This window comes from Mytilus trossulus, chromosome 3 (assembly GCF_036588685.1).
Source record: "Mytilus trossulus isolate FHL-02 chromosome 3, PNRI_Mtr1.1.1.hap1, whole genome shotgun sequence".
Classification (NCBI taxonomy): domain Eukaryota; kingdom Metazoa; phylum Mollusca; class Bivalvia; order Mytilida; family Mytilidae; genus Mytilus; species Mytilus trossulus.
The window spans coordinates 3432251-3450439 of NC_086375.1; the positions used below are offsets into that span (position 1 = coordinate 3432251).

Sequence of the window (18189 nt, forward strand, 5' to 3'; positions counted from 1 at the left end):
ATTGCACATTTTGGTCTTGATAATTATTTGTAGATCTTACTTTAATCCAATAATAAATAAACAGCTGCACCACGAGCGCATGATACGCCCGTCTTCTTGTAAAAAAACATAATACATGATTTGGAATGACACGGATGTTGTACAGGAAGTCATGCTAAGTATATCCTGACTTATCCTTATTCCTGCTCAATAGAAAGTTTATATAAGAGACAGACAAAAAAATTGCTCACAACATGTTTTATATTATACCAAATTAAAGCTCAATAAAAATTCAATAACTCAAAACGAAAATATAGAATCATCACCAAAAAGTATACAGATCTTCAGATTAATATAAGTAACAAGTGTGTGAAGTTCAATGCAATAAGGATAAATAGTTTCTGAGATACAGTGTGACATATGGAACCTCACCCTTTTTATATAAAAAACTCAATTACTCTAAAATAAGATTTTGAATCATCACCTAAAAGTATACCGATCTTAAGATTACTATAAATAAAGAAGTGTGTAAAGTTTCAAGCAATAATCATGAATCGTTTTTGAGATACGAATGTGAAGAAAAAAAACCACCCCTGAGGCTGTTTTAGTTACAAAGTCCCGTAACTCAAAAAGTTTTAATCTTATTTTCACCAAAAAGTACACAGATCGTTTGACCATCATAAGAAACAACTACATGTATGTTGAGGTTCATGAAATTTGGATGAGTCGTTCTGAAGTTATGTTGCGACATGTTAACGCCGGACAAACAGATAGACGCTGGACATTGTATACCATAATAAGTCCAGACAAAATTATAGTCGGGCGTATAAAAAAGCACACAGACACTTAATCTGCCCCTTTGTTATCCCCATTGACAATAAAAAAAATAAAAAATCTTACATACTTAAAATTGAAACTTATATTTAATCAGTTTAAGCAATATAAAGTGTAAACTCGGCCGATACATAATAACTCGGCCAATATAGATTTTTTTCTGTATTGGCCGAGTTATTCTATATTGGCCGAGTTGACACAAATACCGAATTTCGGAACGTCTCTAGTTTTTACATCGAAAGTCACGATAAAAAGATTATATTCAATCGAAATAAAGTGGTAACACTCGGAAAAAAAACACGATGCTAGCCGGACACTATAATTACCGTGAACCATGGCCATCCATATTTTGTAAAGTGCACAACTGATGAAGCATCCCGTGAAAGGTTAATGGAGTTTTTGCCATTGGAAAGAATAAATAATCACCAGCCCAGTAGCCAGCACTTCTGTGGTGACAGGAATTACCATTGATATTGTCATAAATTTAAATTAACTGAACTTTTCTTTAACATTTACAAATTATTTTTTTTTTTTAAATACTTATTAAGGCTTTTCTACCTGAGGAATATATTACCTAAGCTGTATTTGACAAAACTTTTTAGGAATTTTGGTCCTTAATGCTCTTCAACTTCGTACTTATTAGGCCTTTTAAACTTTTTTTTTCAATTTGAGCGTCACTGATGAGCCTTTTGTAGACGAAACGCGCGTCTTACGCAAATACTTAATTTTAATCCTGGTAACTGTCATGAGTTTATTTATTGATTATGTCGTATTAATCAATCTAAATCTTGGATTTTGACACGTAGTATCACACAAGTTTTCAAAAACATTTCATATGTTTTAGGTCAGATATATGAAGAAGTCGAGATGTAAGGAAGTTTCAATTAGACAGTAACACAATAATAATAGAAGGAAAGATATTAAGAAGAAGTTTGAGTAAGTAATTTCTATTCAAAGTTAGATATTTCTAATATCTTAAGAACCCTATTCAAATTAACTGAGAGGGCACCAGTCTTTAACTTTAGACAGGTGTCTTAATTACAATATTTTCAAATAATAAATGTGTCTCAGTCTAGAAATGTTATGAACACCCCGTATAACCCCAATACAACTGAATCCAGACGTTGACGCGTTCGAAGCGATAATCGGAAAACAGTTTGGACGACAACAATTTCGAATGCCTCTCTAGAACTTATCTGGGTATATATGCATATGTCTATGTGCATGTTAGTTTATTTATTTAATTATACAGGTTTTGTAAGTTTTAGATATTGCATACAACGTTTGATAAAACTGCTAGATGCTAAACGCACAGACATGGTACAATTTCGTATGTTTTATGAGACAAACAATGCTGATTATCTTTTCGTGCATACACCTTTGCGTATTAATACCATAATCATTAATAAATAACTATACGTTGAATTACTACGTGCCTTCAAATGTTCCTTAGAAGTTAGAATAAACGCACTATCTTACTAAATAAGTTTTCTCTTACTGTATTGTTCGTTCCACCAAATATGTCTCGTTTGTTGTGCGTTTTTAAATAATCACTGTACAGTTCGTTGACAAAAACCGTCACAAATCACTTTCTTGTCAAGGTATTCGAGATGGTGTTGGCGACCCTTTTTCTTTATTTTATTGTAAATGTTTATCTGATAACTTAGTCAAACTAGTTGAACTTAAAATATTAGTCACCCGAAGCCAAAAGTTGCAATGTTTAACCAGCGTAAATCTGATAGGAATGTTTCTATTGAAAATTGGGACTTCCAACGTTATTCCAGATGAAATGAACAATTAATAAATATATTTCAGAAGAAACAAAGTTTCAAAAAGTATAGTTACTTTCAATAAAACTTTAATGACTTACTTTTCACTTTTTGAGGCTCTTCCAAATGCCGATGTTGGTCCAAATTCGCCTACACGAAAGTAGACATAGAAGCTTGTTGAACTTAATTTGCCGAATGCCTAAGATGGCATTTCAACTGTTTGATTTTTTATTCTTTTTTTACATATAAAGCTTTGTAGACGTGGTGTCTGACCAGTAATACAACTTTCAACCAAAGTTTCAATGAAGTGGGTTTATAAAGCAATTATTATAGTCCAAAGTACAACATTTAACAATGAAAAAAACCTTTATCGTATAGTCGGCTAAAAAGACCCCGATATAAAATAAAAATGTGAAAAAATTAAAACGAGAAAACTAACGGTTATATATTTATAACTTATGAATTTTGTATTTGTGACGGGGTTGCTTCCTTTAGAAAAACTTAGTAGATACTTAGTCAGCCGTAAGCGGTTGAGCTAAGGAAGTACTTCTTTAGCTCAGTCGGTTAGCGCGCTGCCTTGTAACACAGAGGTCCCGGGTTCGAGTCCCGGTGGAGACAAGCAATTTTGTTATGAAATTCGTGCTCTCCGGTTACATTGGCGCCCAACAAGAATAACCCACGGTTAGAAATATTACCTAGACAGGTTGAAATATAAATATAAAACAAGTTGCTTTAAAAAAAAAAAAGTCAATACGTGAACCTTAGAACTTTTTTTTAATTCTATTTTTTATTTTAAATGAATGGTAAATTATATTTCAGTGTTTCATTGTCATGTTTGTGGAGGACAATATTTTCTTTTTATTGTAAAAAAAATTGTATATAATGAGAGTGGTGTAAAATATGAGGAGATAATGTTTTTATTTCGATACTATTTTTACCAACGTGGAAGTTCAAACTACTACCAATGGATGACACTTCTAGGGTTCTCATTGGTAGAGGTAATATTTCACCTACATGTAGGTCCCTGAGTCATTTTATTTACTTTTCTATTAAAAAAAATATTGAATAGATTAGGAAGATGTGGTGTGAGTGCCAATGAGACAACACTCCATCCAAGTTCAATTTATAAAAGTAAACCATTGTAGGTCAAGTTAAGGCCTTTAATACAGAGCCTTGGCTCACACCGAATAGCAAGCTATAAAGGACCCAAAAAAATACTAATATAAATCCATTCTAAAGGGAAAACTGACGGATGAACTACTTAAGCAGATGACAACTACTGTACATCAGATTCCAGACTAAGGACAGCTGCAAACTTTTGCAGCGGGATTAAACGTTAAAGTAAGATTATTTTATTTCATAGAATGTGGAATGTTTATTCCCTACCAATAAGACAAAAGCTACTTCCTAATCATTTGTTTTATGCCATAATAACCATGTTCCACATTAGAAATGGGTTTGGATCCAGCTAATACATTCAATTTGCTGCTTACACATGTATTATACCTGACCGAAATCAGGAGCATGTTTTTTTGTTTGTTTGCATGCCTATTATCGTGTCTGTTTTCCGTTGTTTAGTATAAAAATTGGCAGTAATCAGACTAAATATTCAACGCCTTATTCATTGGAAAGTCCTCTCATTGGCAAGCATAGTTTACCAAATATTGTATAATCACATCAGTAGCAGGATAATTCGATTATTATGGCTGTTCCTTCATCAGATATCTTATACCCTACCCTCCCCCTTCTTTAATTCATAGCCAAGTCCCTATGGCAAAGCTTTTAACCACACTAGGTACACTCGATAGTTAATTGTCAAAGCTTGCCTGGGCCCAAAGATCTAGGTGGGTAAAGTTACGGATTTTTTTTCTTCGGAGGTCCAAAGTTAGGGTCGGGTGACCCTACCCTCCCTCTTCTTTATTTCATAGCCAAGTCCCTATGGCAAACCGTTTAACCACACTAGTTACACTCAATAGGCAATTGCATAAACTTGCCTAGGCCCAAAGATCCAGGTGGGTAAAGTTACGGAATTTTTTTTTCGGAGGTCCAAAATTGGGGTCGGGTGACCCTACCCTTCACCTATTTTAATTCATAGCCAAGTCCCTACGGCAAAGCTTCTAACCACATTAGTTACACTAGATAGGTAATTGCATAAGCTTGCCTGGGCCCAAAGATCCATCTGGTTAAAGTTTCGGATTTTTTTTTCGGAGGTCAAAATTTGGGGTCGGGTGACCCTACCCTCCCCTTGTTTAATTCATAGCCAAGTCCTTACGGCAAAGCTTTTAACCACACTATGTACACTCGATTGGCAATTGCCTAAGCTTGCCTGGGCCAAAAGATATAGGTGGGTAAAGTTACGGATTTTTTTTTCGGAGGTCCAAAGTAAGGGTCGGGTGACCCTACCCTCCCCCTTATTTAATTCATAGCCAAGTCCCTACGGCAAAGCTTTTAACCACACAAGGTACACTCGATAGGCAATTTCATAAGCTTGCCTTAGCCCAAAGACCCAGGTGGGTAAAGTTACGGATGTTTTCGGAGGTCCGAAGTTGGGGTCGGGTGACCCTACCCTCCTCCTTCTTTAATTCATAGCTAAGTCCCTATGGCAAAGCGTTTAAACACACTAGGTACACTCGATAGGCAATTGCATAAGGTTGCCTGGGCCCAAAGATCCAGGTGGGTAAAGTTTCGGATTTTTTTTTTCGGATGTCCAAAGTTGGGGTCGGGTGACACTACCCTCCCCTTTCTTTAATTCATAGCCATGTCCCTACTGTAAAGCTTTTAAAAACACTAGGAACAGTCGATAGACAATTGCCTAAGCTTGCCTGGGCCCAAAGATCGTGGTGGGTTAATTTACGGAATTTTTATTCGGAGGTCCAAAGTTGGGGTCAGGTGACCCTACCCTCCCCCTTCTTTAATTTATAGCCAAGTCCCTACGGCAACGCTTTTAACCACACTAGGTACACTCGATAGGCAATTTCCTTAGCTTGCCTGGGCCCAAAGATACATGTGGTTTAAGTTTCGGATTTTTTTTTTGGAGGTCAAAATTTGGGGTCAGGTGACCCTACCTTACCCATTCTTTTATTCATAGCAAAGTCCCTACGGCAAAGCTTTTAACCACACTAGGTACACTTGGTAAGCAATTGTATACGCTTGCCTGGGCCCAAAGATCAAGGTGGGTAAAGTTACGGATTTTTTTTTGGAGGTCCAAAGTTGCGGTCAGGTGACCCTACCACCCCTTCTTTAATTCATAGCCAAGTCCCTACTGCAAAGCTTTTAACCACATTAGGTAAACTTGATAGCCAATTGCCTGAGCTTAACTGGCCCAAAGGATCCATGTGGGTAAAGTTACGGATTTTTTTTTCGAAGGTCCAAAGTTGGGGTCGGGTGACCCTTCCCTCCCTCTTCTTTATTTCATAGCCAAGTCCCTACGGCAAAGCATTTAACCACACTAGGTACACTCGATAGGCAATTGCATAATCTTGCCTGGGACCAAAGATCCAGGTGGGTAAAGTTACAGATTTTTTTTCGGAGGTCCAAAGTTGGGGTCGGGTGACCCTACCCTCCCCCTTCTTTAACTCATAGCCAAATTCCTACTGCAGAGCTTTTAACCACACTAGATACTCTCGATAGGCAATTGCCTAAGCTTGCCTGGGCCCAAAGATCATGGTGGGTTAAGTTACGGATTTTTTTTTCGGAGGTCCAAAGTTGGGGTCGGGTGACCCTTCCCTCCTTCTTCTTTAATCCATAGCCAAATCCCTACGGCAAAGCTTTTAACCACACTAGGTACACTCGATAGTTAATTGTCAAAGCTTGCCTGGGCCCAAAGATCTAGGTGGGTAAAGTCACGGACTTTTTTTCTTCGGAGGTCCAAAGTTAGGGTCGGGTGACCCTACCCTCCCTCTTCTTTATTTCATAGCCAAGTCCCTACTGCAAAGCTTTTAACCACACTAGAAACACTCGATAGGCAATTGCCTAAGCTTGTCTTGGCCCAAAGGTCCAGGTGGGTAAAGTTACGATTTTTTTTCGTAGGTCCAAAATTGGGGTCGGGTGACCCTACCCTCCCCCTATTTTAATTCATAGCCAAGTCCCTACGGCAAAGATTTTATCCATACTAGGTTCACCCCATAGGCTATTGCCTAAGCATGCCTGGGCCCAAAGATAATGGTGGGTTAAGTTACGGAAATTTTTTTCGGTGGTCCAAAGTTGGTGTCAGGTGACCCTACCCTCCCCCTTCTTTTATTTATAGCCAAGTCCCTAGGGCAAAGCTTTTAACCACACTAGATACACTCGATAGGCAATTGCATAATCTTGCCTGGGACCAAAGATCCAGGTAGGTAAAGTTACAGATTTTTTTTTCGGAGGTCCAAAGTTGGGGTCTGGTGACCCTACCCTTCCACTTCTTTAATTCATAGCCAAGTTCCTACTGCAAAGCTTTTAACCACACAAGATACTCTCGATAGGCAATTGCCTAAGCTTGCCTGGGCCCAAAGATCATGGTGGGTTAAGTTACGGATTTTTTTTTCGGAGGTCCAAAGTTGGGGTCGGGTGACCCTACTCTAACCCTTCTTCAATTTATAGCCAAGTCCCTACGGCAACGCTTTTAACCACATAAGGTACACTCGATAGGCAATTGCATAAGCTTGCCTTGGCCCAAAGATCCATACGGTTAAAGTTCGGATTTTTTTTTCGGAGGTCCAAATTTGGGGTTGTGTGACCCTACCCTCCCCCTTCTTTAATTCATAGCCATGTCCCTACTGCAAAGCTTTAAAGAACACTAAAACACTCGATAGGCAATTGCTTAAGCTTGCCTGGGCCCAAAGATCATGGTGGGTTCATCTGCGGGATTTATTTTTCGGAGGTCCAAAGTTTGGGTCTGGTGACCCTACCCTTCCCTTTCTTTAATTCATAGCCATGTTCCTACTGCAAAGCTTTAAACAACACTAGAAACACTCGATAGGCAATTGCCTAAGCTTGCCTGGGCCCAAGGGTCATGGTGGGTTAAGTTGCGGAATTTTTTTTCGGAGGTCCAAAGTTGGGGTCAGGAGACCCTACCCTCCCCCTTCTTTAATTCATAGCCAAGTCCCTATGGCAAAGCACTTAACCACACTAGGTACACTCGAAAGGCAATTGCATAAGCTTGCCTTGGCCCAAAGATCCAGGTGGGTAAAGTTACGGAATATTTTTTTTCAGAGGTCCAAAGTTGGGGTCTGGTGACCCTACCCTCCCCCATCTATAATTCATAGCCAAGTTCCTACGGCAAAGCTTTTATCCACACTAGGTACACTCCATAGGCAATTGCCTAAGCTTGCCTAGGTCCAAAGATCCAGGTGGGTAAAGTTACGGAACTTTTTTTTAGAGGTCCAAAGTTGGGGTCGAGTTACCCTACCATCCTTATTATTTAATTCATCTCAAAGTCAATACGGCAAAGCTTTTGTCCACACAAGGTACACTCGAAAGGCAATTACCTAAGGTTGCCTGGACCTAAATACCCTGGTGGGTAAAGTTACCGAACTTTTTTTTAAGAGGTCCAAAATTGGGATCGAGTGACCCTACCATCCCTCTTATTTAATTCATAGCAAAGTCCCTACGGCAAAGCTTTTGTCCACACTAGGTACACTCGATAGGTAATTGCCTGAGCTTGACTGGACTTAAAAACCCAGGTGGGTAAAGTTACGGAACTTTATTTTTAGAGGTCCAAAGTTGGGGTCTGGTGACCCTACCCTCCCCCATCTATAATTCATAGCCAAGTTCCTACGGCAAAGCTTTTATCCACACTAGGTACACTCCATAGGCAATTGCCTAAGCATGCCTAGGCCCAAAGATCCATGTATTTAAAGTTACAGATTATTTTTTTCGGAGATCCAAATTTGGGGTCGGGTGACCCTACCCTTCCCCTTCTTTAATTCATAGCCAAGTCCCTTCGGTAAAGCTTCTAACCACATTAGGTACACTCGATAGGCAATTGTCTAAGCTTGCCTGCGCCCAAAGATCCATGTGGGTTAAGTTACGGAAATATTTTTCGGAGGTCCAAAGTTGGTGTCAGGTGACCCTACCCTCCCCCTTCTTTTATTTATAGCCAAGTCCCTACGGCAAAGCTTTTAACCACACTAGGTACACTCGATAGGCAATTGCATAATCTTGCCTGGGACCAAAGATCCAGGTGGGTAAAGTTACAGATTTTTTTTTTCGGAGGTCCAAAGTTGGGGTCGGGTGACCCTTCCCTCCCACTTCTTTAATTCATAGCCAAGTTCCTACTGTAAAGCTTTCAACCACACTAGATACTCTCGATAGGCAATTGCCTTAGCTTGCCTGGGCCCAAAGATCATGGTGGGTTAAGTTACGGATTTTTTTTTCGGAGGTCCAAAGTTGGGGTCGGGTGACCCTACCCTCACCCTTCTTCAATTTATAGCCAAGTCCCTTCGGCAAAGCTTCTAACCACATTAGGTGAACTCGATAGGCAATTGCATAAGCTTGCCTGGCCCCAAAGATCCATACGGTTAAAGTTTCGGATTTTTTTTTCGGAGGTCCAAATTTGGGGTTGTGTGACCCTACCCTCCCCCTTCTTTAATTCATAGCCATGTCCCTACTGCAAAGCTTTAAAGAACACTAGAAACACTCGATAGGCAATTGCTTAAGCTTGCCTGGGCCCAAAGATCATGGTGGGTTCATATGCGGGATTTATTTTTCGGAGGTCCAAAGTTTGGGTCTGGTGACCCTACCCTTCCCTTTCTTTAATTCATAGCCATGTCCCTACTGCAAAGCTTTAAACAACACTAGAAACACTCGATAGGCAATTGCCTAAGCTTGCCTGGCCCCAAAGATCCATGTGGTTAAAGTTTAGGATATTTTTGTCGGAGGTCCAAATTTGGGGTCGGGTAACCCTACCCTCCCCCTTCTTTAATTCATAGCCATGTCCCTACTGTAAAGCTTTCAACCACACTAGATACTCTCGATAGGCAATTGCCTTAGCTTGCCTGGGCCCAAAGATCATGGTGGGTTAAGTTACGGATTTTTTTTTCGGAGGTCCAAAGTTGGGGTCGGGTGACCCTACCCTCACCCTTCTTCAATTTATAGCCAAGTCCCTTCGGCAAAGCTTCTAACCACATTAGGTGAACTCGATAGGCAATTGCATAAGCTTGCCTGGCCCCAAAGATCCATGTGGTTAAAGTTTAGGATATTTTTGTCGGAGGTCCAAATTTGGGGTCGGGTAACCCTACCCTCCCCCTTCTTTAATTCATAGCCATGTCCCTACTGCAAAGCTTTAAAGAACACTAGAAACACTCGATAGGCAATTGCTTAAGCTTGCCTGGGCCCAAAGATTATGGTGGTTTAAGTTGCGGAATTTATTTTTCGGAGGTCCAAAGTTTGGGTCGGGTGACCCTACCCTTCCCTTTCTTTAATTCATAGCCATGTCCCTACTGCAAAGCTTTGAACAACACTAGAAACACTCGATAGGCAATTGCCTAAGCTTGCCTGGGGCCAAGGATCATGGTGGGTTAAGTTGTTGAATTTTTTTTGGAGGTCCAAAGTTGGGGTCAGGTGACCCTACCCTCCCCCGTCTTTAATTCATAGCCAAGTTCCTACGGCAAAGCTTTTATCCACACTAGGTACACTCCATAGGCAATTGCCTTAGCTTGCCTAGGCCCCAAGATCCATGTATTTAAAGTTACAGATTTTTTTTTCGGAGATCCAAATTTGGGGTCGGGTGACCCTACCTTTCCCCTTCTTTAATTCATAGCCAAGTCCCTTCGGTAAAGCTTTTAACCACATTAGGAACACTCGATAGGCAATTGCCTAAGCTTGCCTGGCCCAAAGATTCATGTGGTTAAAGTTTCAGATTTTTTTTTCGGAGGTCCAAATTTGGGGTCGGGTGAACCTACCCTCCCCATTCTTTAATTTATAGCCAATTCCTTACGGCAAAGCTTTTAACCACACTAGGTACACTCGATAGGCAATTGCATAAGATTGCTTGGGCCTAAAGATCCAGGTGGGTAAAGTTACGGATTTTTTTTTTGGAGGTCCAAAGTTGGGGTCGGGTGACCCTTCCCTCCCACTTCTTTAATTCATAGCCAAGTTCCTACTGCAAAGCTTTTAACCACACACGATACTCTCGATAGGCAATTGCCTAAGCTTGCCTGGGCCCAAAGATCATGGTGGGTTAAGTTACGGATTTTTTTTTCGGAGGTCCAAAGTTGGGTCAGGTGTACCCTACCCTCCCCCTTCTTTAATTTATAGCCAAGTCCCTACGGCAACGCTTTTAACCACACTAGGTACACTCGATAGGCAATTGCATAAGTTTGCCTGGGCCCAAAGATCCATACGGTTAAAGTTTCGGATTTTTTTTTTCGGAGGTCCAAATTTGGGGTTGGGTGACCCTACCCTCCCCCTTCTTTAATTCATAGCCAAGTTCCTACTGTAAAGCTTTCAACCACACTAGATACTCTCGATAGGCAATTGCCTTAGCTTGCCTGGGCCCAAAGATCATGGTGGGTTAAGTTACGGATTTTTTTTTCGGAGGTCCAAAGTTGGGGTCGGGTGACCCTACCCTCACCCTTCTTCAATTTATAGCCAAGTACCTTCGGCAAAGCTTCTAACCACATTAGGTGAACTCGATAGGCAATTGCATAAGCTTGCCTGGCCCCAAAGATCCATACGGTTAAAGTTTCGGATTTTTTTTTCGGAGGTCCAAATTTGGGGTTGTGTGACCCTACCCTCCCCCTTCTTTAATTCATAGCCATGTCCCTACTGCAAAGCTTTAAAGAACACTAGAAACACTCGATAGGCAATTGCTTAAGCTTGCCTGGGCCCAAAGATCATGGTGGGTTCATATGCGGGATTTATTTTTCGGAGGTCCAAAGTTTGGGTCTGGTGACCCTACCCTTCCCTTTCTTTAATTCATAGCCATGTCCCTACTGCAAAGCTTTAAACAACACTAGAAACACTCGATAGGCAATTGCCTAAGCTTGCCTGGGCCCAAGGGTCATGGTGGGTTAAGTTGCGGAATTTTTTTTCGGAGGGCCAAAGTTGGGGTCAGGAGACCCTACCCTCCCCCTTCTTTAATTCATAGCCAAGTCCCTATGGCAAAGCACTTAACCACACTAGGTACACTCGAAAGGCAATTGCATAAGCTTGCCTTGGCCCAAAGATCCAGGTGGGTAAAGTTACGGAATATTTTTTTTCAGAGGTCCAAAGTTGGGGTCTGATGACCCTACCCTCCCCCATCTATAATTCATAGCCAAGTTCCTACGGCAAAGCTTTTATCCACACTAGGTACACTCCATAGGCAATTGCCTAAGCTTGCCTAGGTCCAAAGATCCAGGTGGGTAAAGTTACGGAACTTTTTTTTAGAGGTCCAAAGTTGGGGTCGAGTTACCCTACCATCCTTATTATTTAATTCATCTCAAAGTCAATACGGCAAAGCTTTTGTCCACACAAGGTACACTCGAAAGGCAATTACCTAAGGTTGCCTGGACCTAAATACCCTGGTGGGTAAAGTTACCGAACTTTTTTTTAAGAGGTCCAAAATTGGGATCGAGTGACCCTACCATCCCTCTTATTTAATTCATAGCAAAGTCCCTACGGCAAAGCTTTTGTCCACACTAGGTACACTCGATAGGTAATTGCCTGAGCTTGACTGGACTTAAAAACCCAGGTGGGTAAAGTTACGGAACTTTATTTTTAGAGGTCCAAAGTTGGGGTCTGGTGACCCTACCCTCCCCCATCTATAATTCATAGCCAAGTTCCTACGGCAAAGCTTTTATCCACACTAGGTACACTCCATAGGCAATTGCCTAAGCTTGCCTAGGCCCAAAGATCCATGTATTTAAAGTTACAGATTATTTTTTTCGGAGATCCAAATTTGGGGTCGGGTGACCCTACCCTTCCCCTTCTTTAATTCATAGCCAAGTCCCTTCGGTAAAGCTTCTAACCACATTAGGTACACTCGATAGGCAATTGTCTAAGCTTGCCTGCGCCCAAAGATCCATGTGGGTTAAGTTACGGAAATATTTTTCGGAGGTCCAAAGTTGGTGTCAGGTGACCCTACCCTCCCCCTTCTTTTATTTATAGCCAAGTCCCTACGGCAAAGCTTTTAACCACACTAGGTACACTCGATAGGCAATTGCATAATCTTGCCTGGGACCAAAGATCCAGGTGGGTAAAGTTACAGATTTTTTTTTTCGGAGGTCCAAAGTTGGGGTCGGGTGACCCTTCCCTCCCACTTCTTTAATTCATAGCCAAGTTCCTACGGCAACGCTTTTAACCACACTAGGTACACTCGATAGGCAATTGCATAAGCTTGCCTGGGCCCAAAGATCATGGTGGGTTAAGTTACGGATTTTTTTTTCGGAGGTCTAAAGTTGGGTCAGGTGTACCCTACCCTCCCCCTTCTTTAATTTATAGCCAAGTCCCTACGGCAACGCTTTTAACCACACTAGGTACACTCGATAGGCAATTGCATAAGCTTGCCTGGGCCCAAAGATCCATACGGTTAAAGTTTCGGATTTTTTTTTTCGGAGGTCCAAATTTGGGGTTGGGTGACCCTACCCTCCCCCTTCTTTAATTCATAGCCAAGTTCCTACTGTAAAGCTTTCAACCACACTAGATACTCTCGATAGGCAATTGCCTTAGCTTGCCTGGGCCCAAAGATCATGGTGGGTTAAGTTACGGATTTTTTTTTCGGAGGTCCAAAGTTGGGGTCGGGTGACCCTACCCTCACCCTTCTTCAATTTATAGCCAAGTCCCTTCGGCAAAGCTTCTAACCACATTAGGTGAACTCGATAGGCAATTGCATAAGCTTGCCTGGCCCCAAAGATCCATGTGGTTAAAGTTTAGGATATTTTTGTCGGAGGTCCAAATTTGGGGTCGGGTAACCCTACCCTCCCCCTTCTTTAATTCATAGCCAAGTTCCTACTGCAAAGCTTTTAACCACACACGATACTCTCGATAGGCAATTGCCTAAGCTTGCCTGGGCCCAAAGATCATGGTGGGTTAAGTTACGGATTTTTTTTTCGGAGGTCTAAAGTTGGGTCAGGTGTACCCTACCCTCCCCCTTCTTTAATTTATAGCCAAGTCCCTACGGCAACGCTTTTAACCACACTAGGTACACTCGATAGGCAATTGCATAAGCTTGCCTGGGCCCAAAGATCCATACGGTTAAAGTTTCGGATTTTTTTTTTCGGAGGTCCAAATTTGGGGTTGGGTGACCCTACCCTCCCCCTTCTTTAATTCATAGCCAAGTTCCTACTGTAAAGCTTTCAACCACACTAGATACTCTCGATAGGCAATTGCCTTAGCTTGCCTGGGCCCAAAGATCATGGTGGGTTAAGTTACGGATTTTTTTTTCGGAGGTCCAAAGTTGGGGTCGGGTGACCCTACCCTCACCCTTCTTCAATTTATAGCCAAGTCCCTTCGGCAAAGCTTCTAACCACATTAGGTGAACTCGATAGGCAATTGCATAAGCTTGCCTGGCCCCAAAGATCCATGTGGTTAAAGTTTAGGATATTTTTGTCGGAGGTCCAAATTTGGGGTCGGGTAACCCTACCCTCCCCCTTCTTTAATTCATAGCCATGTCCCTACTGCAAAGCTTTAAAGAACACTAGAAACACTCGATAGGCAATTGCTTAAGCTTGCCTGGGCCCAAAGATTATGGTGGTTTAAGTTGCGGAATTTATTTTTCGGAGGTCCAAAGTTTGGGTCGGGTGACCCTACCCTTCCCTTTCTTTAATTCATAGCCATGTCCCTACTGCAAAGCTTTGAACAACACTAGAAACACTCGATAGGCAATTGCCTAAGCTTGCCTGGGGCCAAGGATCATGGTGGGTTAAGTTGTTGAATCTTTTTTGGAGGTCCAAAGTTGGGGTCAGGTGACCCTACCCTCCCCCGTCTTTAATTCATAGCCAAGTTCCTACGGCAAAGCTTTTATCCACACTAGGTACACTCCATAGGCAATTGCCTTAGCTTGCCTAGGCCCCAAGATCCATGTATTTAAAGTTACAGATTTTTTTTTCGGAGATCCAAATTTGGGGTCGGGTGACCCTACCTTTCCCCTTCTTTAATTCATAGCCAAGTCCCTTCGGTAAAGCTTTTAACCACATTAGGAACACTCGATAGGCAATTGCCTAAGCTTGCCTGGCCCAAAGATTCATGTGGTTAAAGTTTCAGATTTTTTTTTCGGAGGTCCAAATTTGGGGTCGGGTGAACCTACCCTCCCCATTCTTTAATTTATAGCCAATTCCTTACGGCAAAGCTTTTAACCACACTAGGTACACTCGATAGGCAATTGCATAAGATTGCTTGGGCCTAAAGATCCAGGTGGGTAAAGTTACGGATTTTTTTTTTGGAGGTCCAAAGTTGGGGTCGGGTGACCCTCTCCTCCCCTTCTTTAATTCATAGCCAAGTCCATAAGCAGAGCTTTAAACAACACTATGTACACCCGATAGGCAATTGTCTAAGCTTGCCTGGACCCAAATACCCAGGTGGGTAACGTTACAAAACTTTTTTTGGAGGTCCAAAGTTGGGGTCGGGTGACCCTACCCTCCTCCTTCTTTAATTCATAGCTAAGTCCCTATGGCAAAGTGTTTAAACACACTAGGTACACTCGATAGGCAATTGCATAAGGTTGCCTGGGCCCAAAGATCCAGGTGGGTAAAGTTACGGAATTTTTTTTTGGAGGTCCAAATTTGGGGTCGGGTAACCCTACCCTCCCCCTTCTTTAATTCATAGGAATGTCCCTACGGCAAAGCTTTTGTCCACACTAGGAACACTCAATAGACACTTGCCTAAGGTTGCCTGGAACCAAATACATTGTTAGGTAAAGTTATGGAACTTTTTTTTTAGAGGTCCAAAGTTGGGGTCGGGTGACCCTATCTCCTCCCTTATTTAATTCATAGCAAAGTCCCTACGTCAAAGCTTTTGTCCATACTAGGTACACTCGATAGGCATTGCCTTAGGTTGCCTGCACCCAAATACCCAGGTGGGTAAAGTTACGGAACTTTTTTTTAGAGGTCCAAAGTTGGGGTCGAGTTACCCTACCATCCTTATTATTTAATTCATATCAAAGTCAATACGGCAAAGCTTTTGTCCACACAAGGTACACTCGAAAGGCAATTACCTAAGGTTGCCTGGACCTAAATACCCTGGTGGGTAAAGTTACGGAACTTTTTTTTAAGAGGTCCAAAATTGGGATCGAGTGACCCTACCATCCCTCTTATTTAATTCATAGCAAAGTCCCTACGGCAAAGCTTTTGTCCACACTAGGTACACTCGATAGGTAATTGTCTGAGCTTGACTGGACTTAAAAACCCAGTTGGGTAAAGTTACGGAACTTTATTTTTAGAGGTCCAAAGTTGGGGTCGGGTGACCCTACCATCCCCTCATTTAATTCATAGCAAAATCCCTACGGCAAAGCTTTTGTACACACTATGTACACTCGATAGGCACTTGCCTAAGGTTGCCTGGACCCAAGTACCCAGGTGGGTAAAGTTACGGAACTTTATTTCAGAGGTTCAAAGTTGGGGTCGGGTGACCGTACCACCCCCTTTTTTAATTCATCGCCAAGTCGCTACAGCAAAGTTTTTAACCACACTAGAAACACTCGATAGGCAATTGCCTCAGCTTGTCTCGGCCTAAAGATCCAGGTGGGTAAATTTACGATTTTTTTTTTTCGGAGGTCCAAATTTGGGGTCGGGTGATCCTACCCTCCCCCGTCTTTAATTAATAGCCAAGTCACTAAGGCAAAGCTTTTATCCACACTAGGTACACTCCATAGGCAATTGCCTAAGCTTGCCTAGGCCCCAAGATCCATGTATTTAAAGTTACAGATTTTTTTTTTCGGAGATCCAAATTTGGGGTCGGGTGACCCTACCCTTCCCCTTCTTTAATTCATAGCCAAGTCCCTTCGGTAAAGCTTCTAACCACATTAGGTACACTCGGTAGGCAATTGTCTAAGCTTGCCTGCGCCCAAAGATCCATGTGGTCAAAGTTTCGGATGTTTTTTTCCGGAGGTCCAAATTTGGGGTCGGGTGACCCTACCCTCCCCCTTCTTTAATTCATAGCCAAGTCCCTACTGCAAAGCTTTTAACCACACTAGATACTCTCGATAGGCAATTGCAGAAGCTTGTCTGTGCCCAAAGATCATGGTGGGTTAAGTTACGGATTTTTTTTTTCGGAGGTCTAAAGTTGGGGTCTGGTGACCCTACCCTCCCCCTTCTTTAATTTATAGTCAAGTCCCTTCGGCAAAGCTTCTAACCACATTAGGGACACTCGATAGGCAATTGTCTAAGCTTGCCTGGCCCAATGATTCATGTGGTTTAAGTTTCGGATTTTTTTTTTCGGAGGTCCAAATTTGGGGTCGGGTGACCCTACCCACCCCCTTCTTTAATTTATAGCCAAGTCCCTACGGCAACGCTTTTAACCACACTAGGTACACTCGATAGGCAATTGCATAAGCTTGCCTGGGCCCAAAGATCCATACGGTTAAAGTTTCGGAATTTTTTTTTCGGAGGTCCAAATTTGGGGTTGGGTGACCCTACCCTTCCCCTTCTTTAATTCATAGCCAAGTTCCTACTGCAAAGCTTTTAACCACACTAGATACTCTCGATAGGCAATTGCCTTAGCTTGCCTGGGCCCAAAGATCATTGTGGGTTAAGTTACGGATTTTTTTTCGGAGGTCCAAAGTTGGGGTCGGGTGACCCTACCCTCACCCTTCTTCAATTTATAGCCAAGTCCCTTCGGCAAAGCTTCTAACCACATTAGGTACACTCGATAGGCAATTGCCTTTGCTTGCCTGGCCCCAAAGATCCATGTGGTTAAAGTTTCGGATATTTTTGTCGGAGGTCCAAATTTGGGGTCGGGTAACCCTACCCTCCCCCTTCTTTAATTCATAGCCATGTCCCTACTGCAAAGCTTTAAAGAACACTAGAAACACTCGATAGGCATTTGCTTAAGCTTGCCTGGGCCAAAAGATCATGGTGGGTTAAGTTGCGGAATTTATTTTTCGGAGGTCCAAAGTTTGGGTCGGGTGACCCTACCCTTCCCTTTCTTTAATTCATAGCCATGTCCCTACTGCAAAGCTTTAAACAACACTAGAAACACTCGATAGGCAATTGCCTAAGCTTGCCTGGGCCCAAGGATCATGGTTGGTTAAGTTGCGGAATTTTTGTTCGGAGATCCAAAGTTGGGGTCAGGTGACCCTACCCTCCCCCTTCTTTAATTCATAGCCAAGTCCCTATGGCAAAGCACTTAACCACACTAGTTACACTCGAAAGGCAATTGCATAAGCTTGCCTTGGCTCAAAGATCCAGGTGGGTAAAGTTACGGAATATTTTTTTTCGGAGGTCCAAAGTTGGGGTCTGGTGACCCTACCCTCCCCCGTCTTTAATTCATAGCCAAGTTCCTACGGCAAAGCTTTGATCCACACTAGGTACACTCCATAGGCAATTGCCTAAGCTTGCCTAGGCCCAAAGATCCATGTATTTAAAGTTACAGATTTTTTTTTTCGGAGATCCAAATTTGGGGTCGGGTGACCCTACCCTTCCCCTTCTTTTATTCATAGCAAAGTCCCTTCAGTAAAGCTTCTAACCACATTAGGTACACTCGATAGGCAATT

At 42.2% G+C, this 18189-nt stretch overlaps 1 protein-coding gene across 1 annotated transcript in view; it reads left to right on the forward strand.

Annotated features, from left to right (window-relative positions):
* Positions 1 to 18189, forward strand: part of LOC134709993 (uncharacterized) — a 162760-nt gene that overhangs the window by 2856 nt on the left and 141715 nt on the right. The window contains exon 2 of the mRNA XM_063570122.1: positions 1658 to 1749. The gene's annotated coding sequence lies outside the window, so the exon portion shown is untranslated. The remainder of the gene's footprint in view (positions 1 to 1657; positions 1750 to 18189) is intronic.